Source organism: Hypomesus transpacificus, unplaced genomic scaffold (genome assembly GCF_021917145.1).
Source record: "Hypomesus transpacificus isolate Combined female unplaced genomic scaffold, fHypTra1 scaffold_272, whole genome shotgun sequence".
Classification (NCBI taxonomy): domain Eukaryota; kingdom Metazoa; phylum Chordata; class Actinopteri; order Osmeriformes; family Osmeridae; genus Hypomesus; species Hypomesus transpacificus.
In genome coordinates, this window is record NW_025813799.1 from 8,445 (window position 1) to 16,888 (window position 8,444).

An 8,444-nucleotide genomic window follows, 5' to 3' on the forward strand; every position below is an offset into this window, starting at 1 on the left:
TGCCTTCATGTGTAGAGAATATCTCTGGAGACTACCATTTTAGCTACTCAAACCAACTGGTAATTCAGCCTACTGTGGTGCCCGCCACCCTACCCACAACCCGGCTCTCAATTAATGATCACAGAATGTAGTACTATGGAGCAGAGCAATTATTGTTTTATTAACTTTTTATTTTAATATTTCCCATACGACTCCTGATTGTACTTGCTGGAGGTTGCTTTCAAGCTGCATTAACTTTATGTTCATGTTAAATTAACCCTCACCAGACTTCGCAATCCCACCTGTTCATCCAGTGCCTGACCATATCTGTCTTGATAAAGTATCTGACCCTTGAATGACTAAGACAAGACAACCTGAGATGAACAGGCATGGTGCCACGTCCTGGGGGTAGCGTTTCCATGGCAGTGAATTATTAATACCACACCTCTTACTCCTTTCCTGATCTTGACTGGAAAGATCAGTCCCCCTGACAGAGAGTCATGGGGGGGGGGAGGGAGAGAGGGAGAGAGGGAGGGAGGGATTAGGACCAGCAGGCAGGCAGGCAGACAAGCATGCAGGCAAGCAGACAGGGACCAGAGCTCAGAGCCAAGTCTCTACAAAAACCTCTGGAAATCCATTAGGTTTATGCCTAGTTATCCATATCCTGCAGCCTACTGGTCCTCGCCATGTCACCAAATACTACCCCCTTCTATATGCCAGCTGCCCTATTCCTTTTGTCCACGTTGTGGGACCCCTTCACCCCCCTCGCTCTATCATTCAGCATACCGTAGCCCTATTTCACACACACCAAGAATGGTCATTCGTAAGATATTTATTCCTCCACTCTCGCAGTCTCACTAATGTTAGTATACCATGACAACATTTGGAAAAATGTAAAAACCAGATCCAACAGATTCAGAGGAGGGGACATATCACCACTTCTCCTGTCAACTATTCATCACTCCATCCTATCCAGATGGACTGAAATCATTTCAGGAATCGCAACCCCCCCCTGAGTCGCTTATCAAATAATGTTGAAATGGCTTCCCCAAGGTGTCCACTGTGCATATGAATGCAGGCTGATAAGTCGTCTACTGTGGAGGAGACTACTGTGGAGGACAATATTCTCAATGCTCTCTTCCACTTGACACACAGTCTCATTTTGAAAACCTCGATGACATGCCACCTTTTACAGGCCCCAGTGTACTGTCTGCCAGGCCCCAGTGTACTGTCTGCCAGGCCCCAGTGTACTGTCTGCCAGGCCCCAGTGTACTGTCTGCCAGGCCCCAGTGTACTGTCTGCCAGGCCCCAGTGTACTGTCTGCCAGGCCCCAGTGTACTGTCTGCCCTAAGAGCCAGTACTGTGGCAGGACTCAAATGCCTAACAAAGTTCTGTGCAGCAGAGGAGTTCCATAAAATTGTTTACGTGACCCCATGGTCTCTGCTCCTTGCATGAAAAACAAATTCTGACTCTCATGCCCTCATGCTTATTAACCCCAACTAAAATCAAACAAAGATCGAGCAAAGACTCTTGACTACCGCCGCAGGTATCAAAACAGCTTAACAAACCCCAAACATCAACGCGTAAGGCAATATCACAACAAGCCCATTCAAACTGACTTTGACATTTTCTCTGAAGCAATAGCCTAAGCCTGGACTTAAAACAAACAGATCCGTGGGACTTATCAAACTGTTTGGCTTGATTTCCCTGTCTGTTCAAAGCAAAGAACGCTCTCAAACTTGTCATCACTCTGCCAAGCTCCTGGTGGTGCAGTGACAGAGTGGGCAGGATCATTAGTCAGTCATGGGAGGGTTGTAGCCCTATTTAATTAGTGTTTTATCACACACACACACCTCCCCAGTGTCACCCACTATAATGAAAAGGCCATGAATAACAAGCACAAGCTATTCACCTACGACAATCAGAACACAATAAGTTGTAAACTGAAAAGCAGTGTATGGCTCAGTGCAGTTTTAGCCGTAAAAGGATGAGACAAAAAGGAAGACATCCGATACTTGGCGGTAATTGCACTGCAACGGCATCCGCGAATCAGCTATGTGTTTTTCATTCTGTAATTTGCCCATGTTACACCCTTGCAGAGCAATACCTGGCATATATCTGCATGATAAGAAAGCACTTTACATTTAGTCATTTAGCAGACGCTCTTATCCAGAGCGACTTACAGTAAGTACAGGGACATTCTCCCAAGGACAAGTAGGGTGAAGTGCCTTGCCCAAGGACACAACGTCATTTGCATGACCGGGAATCAAACCGGCAACCTTCTGATTAATAGCCCGACTCCATTACCGTGCAGCCATCTGACCCCGCTATGATATCACTTTATGAGAGCAAAAAGCTAAATGACTAATTTACACCATGTGGTTTTTCCTCAGCTATCATAGTACTTAATAACCTCTTTGGTGCAATTTACAAATTCCTCAACTCTTTATGTTTTAGGCATTCTCTCTTCCTCAAGATGGATTGCTCGTGGAGCTGTCCACATGCATGATGTATTAAAGACCCGGCATCAATCGTCTGGATGCCCAGGTGGAGCAGGCTCCTCTACCCGTGTACAGGGCATAGAGCAAACCAGAGAGGATCAAATCAAGGCCTGTCATTCGACCATTAGGTTATCTGTCCCATCCAGGGGTGACTTTTGAAGTATCCTTGTGTGTCAAAACAAGTCTCATAGCATGGCTACCTTGTAATGAAAGGTAGGTCTTGTGTAGGCTAGTGGTGCAACATACAGTAGATATATGAAATGATGCGTGCAGAGGGCGTGCAAAACCAACTCAACATCTGTCTTGATCAGGAAATATTACGCACATGGCCAACATATACTACTGGCGGGGGGGGGGCGATCAGACATTAGTCAAGCAAGTCTTTTCTGGTATCAATAAAACAGTGACAAGCAAAAATAAACACTGGTTGGCATATGCATAGAAGTTAGGTACGATATATAGTGCGAAAAAACATACTATAAATAGACAAAACATTGATCACAAATCATTGTGAGCTTCAAAAGCGCATGCGCGCATTTAAACATCCAAGATATATATTTCTCAAAGTTTGTACACCGGTCTATCATATTGTAGCGACCCACGGATTGGTCGCGTGTTAACTCGCGCTGTTGGCGCAAAGGATTGTGGGTGGCGCAATTCACATACTTGTTTCATGTTTGGTTAATGTTGTATGCATGTTTGAGTTGAGTGTTGTTGTTCTGTCAATTAGGTTTGTCAGTGGATGATGTATGGATATTAGTAACTATAAGTTATCGTTGTTGCCATAACTGTGAATTGTATGTGAGTTAATGACTTGTTGTTGGCATTCACATGTGATTGGTGGTGTAGTAATAAAACCTGTAGTCGAGCGGTGTATGGGACACAGGATAAAAAGGTCTTCTTCTCTGCGTCCGATTATTACGCATCCACTCCAATATAGACCCCTAGCGCCATCGTTACATTGGTGTCAGAAGTGGGATGGCGCAACCACGCAGGATGGAGGAAGAAATCGCAGATCTTGAAGAGACCATTAAGAGGACTCAGCTACACCTGGAGAAACGTAGGCTGAAGATGGAGCGTTCCAGGGCAAGAACGTCGTCCCACGCTGATGGGTCCAGTGTGCCACGGCCTTGTCGCCCCCTAGAGGCCGGGAGTGGAACCACAGAACACACAGCCATAGCTGTGGACATCCAACCTGACCTACCTGGGGCGTCCCCACAGGTGGATGTTGGGGCCATCCTGCCCCGTTCCACTGCCATGCCAAGAACACCAGCGAAGGTGCCCAAGTTCAATGGAGAGACGCTCCTGGAGCCATATCTTGCCCAGTTCCAGTTGGCAGTGTGGCATGGTGGTTGGAGCAGCGAGGAAGCCGCCACTCATCTTGCCCTGGCGCTGGAGGGAAATGCGCTGCAGGTGCTCCTGGATCTGACCCCGGGAGAACAGCGGAACCTGGAGACCTTGACCGGGGCCTTGGAGAGGCGGTTCGGGCAGCCACCATTCCCTGACCAGAGTAGGGACAGGCTAGCCAGCTGTCGCCGCCAGGAGGGAGGGAGTTTGGGCGCTTTCGCCGCAGATATCCAGCTCTACGCCCGCCATGGCTATCCAATGTTCGACGCCGCTGCAAGAGGGGAGCTGGCTCTCCATGCATTCCTCAAGGGGCTTATGCCAGAGCAGCTACGCCAGCATGTGCGTCTCACCATGCCCAGAACCCTGGAGGGGGCTCTTCAAGAAGCGGTACGGGCAGAGGCGGTGCTCTGCACTCAGGCTGCCCCACGGCTGTCCCTTCCACACGTCCGGGCCATCGACTGTGAGGGTGAGGAGGCCGAGCCAGTTTGTCAGGTGCAGTTTCAGCGGCGGCCAGCCCCAGCTGGGAACCGTCGACCTCGATCCACTCTTCGGTGCTATCGTTGTGACGAACCTGGTCACATTGCCCGTGACTGCCCAGCACCAGCACCAGTCTCCAGAGCACCACAGCAGACGGGAAACGACGGGGGGGTGGCGCAGTGAGGGGCCCGCCACCCCAATCGTTGGCCCCTCCCTTAAGCCAAGAACTGTTGATTGGTCGTGTAGGCAACACTAAGGGACTGTATTTGGACTGCTGGCTTGATGGCCAACCCTGCCAAGCTCTAGTAGACACGGGGTCTACCGTCTCACTGGTGCGTCCTGGCGTCCTTCCAGGAACCATGGGGACGCTCTCCGGCGCATGGGCAAAGTCAGACACGAACCTGGTGACGGTGACAGGGGAGAAGGCTGCTACAAAGGGGAAGAAGCATCTGCGGATCCAGGCTGGGAACCAGGAGGCGGAGCACGAGTTCTGGCTTGCCAATATTCAGGACTCGTGCATTATCGGCCTGGACCTGTTGTCCCGTTGGGGTGCCTATGTTGATGTCCTGAGGGCAGCCATCACCCTTGGTGGGGAGACTGTGGCGCTCCAGGCCGGCCAGGACAAGAACACAAAGGTCAGAGACCAGCAAGCCAGCTGCCAAACAGCTGCCACCAGCGACTCCATGCCAGGTCAGCCTACCAACCATACATCGGCGGAGACGTCTGAGGCGGTGAGGGAACTCTGCCGCCGCAGCAGTGATGGCCTTGACCAACAGCAGTGCGGCCAGTTGAGGCACCTCCTAGAGGACTATGCAGATATCTTTGCAGCAAAGGATGAGGACTGTAGGCGGACGGGGTTGGTTCAGCATTCCATTGACACCGGTACCGCCCAACCCATCCGCCTGCGGCCTCACCGGCTGGCCCTCGGCAAGCGACAGGTGGCAGAAGACAAAGTTAGGGAGATGGCTGCTGCTGGGGTAATTGAGCCCTCTGACAGTCCGTGGGCCGCACCAGCTGTCCTGGTTCGAAAAAAGAATGACAGCTGGCGGTTCTGCGTGGACTATCGACGTCTCAACGCGGTGACCAAGAAGGACTCTTACCCCCTCCCTCGCATAGATGACGCCCTCGACCATATCACAGGCTCCAGCTGGTTCAGTTCCCTTGATCTGCGTAGTGGCTACTGGCAGGTGGAGTTGGCCCCTGACGCACGACCAAAGACTGCCTTTACCATTGGACAGGGACTGTGGCAGTTTCGTGTTATGCCGTTTGGACTCTGTAATGCACCAGCGACGTTCGAACGGCTGATGGAGAGGGTACTGGCTGAAATACCACGGAGTCGTTGTGTGGTATACCTGGATGACCTGCTGGTGCATGCCAGCGACTTTGACCGAGCCCTGGGTAACCTGCAAGAGGTCTTTGAAGCCATTCGTCAGGCTGGGTTGCGGTTGAACCCTGCCAAGTGTCGCCTGCTGACAAGAGAAACGCAGTTCTTGGGCCATGTGGTCAGCGCGCACGGGGTAGCTACCGACCCCGCTAAGGTGGCCGCAGTCCAGAATTGGCCACCCCCTGCCAACGTCACCGAACTGCGGAGCTTCTTGGGCCTGGCGTCCTATTACCGGCGTTTCGTCCGGGGCTTCGCCACGATTGCCAAACCCCTCCATCGACTGACTGACAAGGGACAGCCCTTTGACTGGGACGACGTGTGTGCCGGAGCCTTCACCCAGCTAAAAACTGACCTTACCGAGGCTCCCATTTTGGCCTACCCAGATGCGGAACAGCCCTTCATCGTGGACACTGATGCCAGCAACGTGGGAGTTGGCGCCGTACTGTCCCAGAGTGTTGGAGGGGTGGAGCGCGCAGTAGCCTACTTTAGCCGCACTCTGAACCGAGCTGAAAGGAACTACTGTGTGACCCGGCGTGAGCTGCTGGCAGTGGTCCTGGCACTGCGACAATTCCGGCCGTACCTGCATGGCAGCCATTTCCTTGTGCGCACCGATCATGCTTCCCTTACCTGGCTGTTGAACTTTAAGAACCCGGAGGGCCAGGTGGCTCGCTGGCTGGAGGCCCTACAGGAGTATGACTTCGAGATCCAGCATCGACCAGGGCGGTTGCATGCTAATGCTGATGCCCTCTCCCGCCGCCCCTGTGCAGTCTTGGAATGTCGGTATTGCCAACGACAAGAGGAGCGGGACCAACCACTGACGGTGGCAGCCATTCAGACAGCTGACTGCGAGGGGAGTTCTCCATGGACCTCCGCTCAGCTGCAACAATGCCAGGAGGCCGATGCAACCTTGGCGGTGGTAATCAACTGGCTGGCGACGGGGCGGCGTCCCGAATGGACAGAAGTGTCTGCCCACGGACCGGAGGTTAAGGCTTACCAATCACAGTGGGGCAACTTGGAGCTCCATGACGGGCTGGTGCACCGGAGGTGGAAAGCTCCTGGCCGGGGAAGCGACCTCCTACAGCTGCTGGTACCCCGTGAACTCCGCCAACAGGTCCTTCAGACCGTCCATGGCTCGGTGGGGGCGGGGCACTACGGCATCGCCAAGACCCTCCGCCGCCTCAGGGGCCGATTCTATTGGCCAGGTTGTCGACGGGACGTGGAGCTGTATGTGCACTGCTGTGACCTTTGCACTGCTAAGAAAGGGCCAACGCAGCGCTCCCATGCCCCATTGCAGCAGTACCTGGTGGGGGCTCCGATGGAGCGAGTAGCGGTGGACATACTTGGGCCCTTTCCAGCGACTGATTCCGGCAACCGCTACGTCCTCGTGGCCATGGATTATTTCACCAAATGGCCGGAGGCATACGCGGTGCCGGATCAGAGTGCCACCACAACTGCGGAAAGGCTGGTAGAGGAGATGTTTGCCCGCTTCGGGGTCCCTGCGGAACTCCATAGTGACCAGGGGCGGAACTTCGAGTCCCAGGTCTTTAGCGAGGTCTGCCGACGGCTGGGAGTATCCAAGACGAGGACGACACCTCTCCACCCTCAGAGCGATGGGCTGGTGGAGCGGTTCAACCGCACCCTGGCTACCCAGCTCGCCATCCTGACCAGCCAACATCAGCGGGACTGGGATCGCCACCTGCCCCTGGTCCTGTGGTCGTACCGGACGGCCGTCCAAGAGTCCAGCCAGTGCACACCAGCTGCCCTCATGTTTGGGCGGGAATTACGGACACCGGTGGACTTGGTTTTCGGGACCCCGCCCGAGCCGGAGATTGCTGGAGGAAAGGAGATGGATTACTACCGGAGGTTGATAGATCGCCTCCAAGTAGTCCATGAGTACGCTCGTCAGGCCCAGGCTAACTCTGGGGTGCGGCAGAAAAGAGCCTACGACACCCGGTGTCGGAAGCTGACCTTCAAGCCCAGTGACAAGGTCTGGGTGTATTGCCCTACTCGTAAGAAGGGGGTGTCACCCAAGCTATGCAGTCACTGGCAGGGGCCTAGTGAGGTTATGGAACGGGTTTCTGAGGTGGTGTATCGGGTGCGCATGCCTGGTCGGGGGCGTGTGGTGGTGCTGCACCAGGACAGACTATCACCATATCGCCCGCTTGCTCCAGAGACGGGTGGAGCAGAGAACGACACCAGCGGCACCATTCCCACTGGACAATGTAACCCCCCCCCTATGGCACCTTCTGCCAGTCCCAGGAGGCCAACTCGGCGGCGGTTACGGCCAGGACACTTAAGAGACTACCTGTTGGGTGATGGGGTTGTCGGGGACGACTGACCCCTCAGGTGGGGGCTATGTAGCGACCCACGGATTGGTCGCGTGTTAACTTGCGCTGTTGGCGCAAAGGATTGTGGGTGGCGCAATTCACATACTTGTTTCATGTTTGGTTAATGTTGTATGCATGTTTGAGTTGAGTGTTGTTGTTCTGTCAATTAGGTTTGTCAGTGGATGATGTATGGATATTAGTAACTATAAGTTATCGTTGTTGCCATAACTGTGAATTGTATGTGAGTTAATGACTTGTTGTTGGCATTCACATGTGATTGGTGGTGTAGTAATAAAACCTGTAGTCGAGCGGTGTATGGGACACAGGATAAAAAGGTCTTCTTCTCTGCGTCCGATTATTACGCATCCACTCCAATATAGACCCCTAGCGCCATCGTTACAATATTCTGGTTGGGAACGCTAAAAGCCT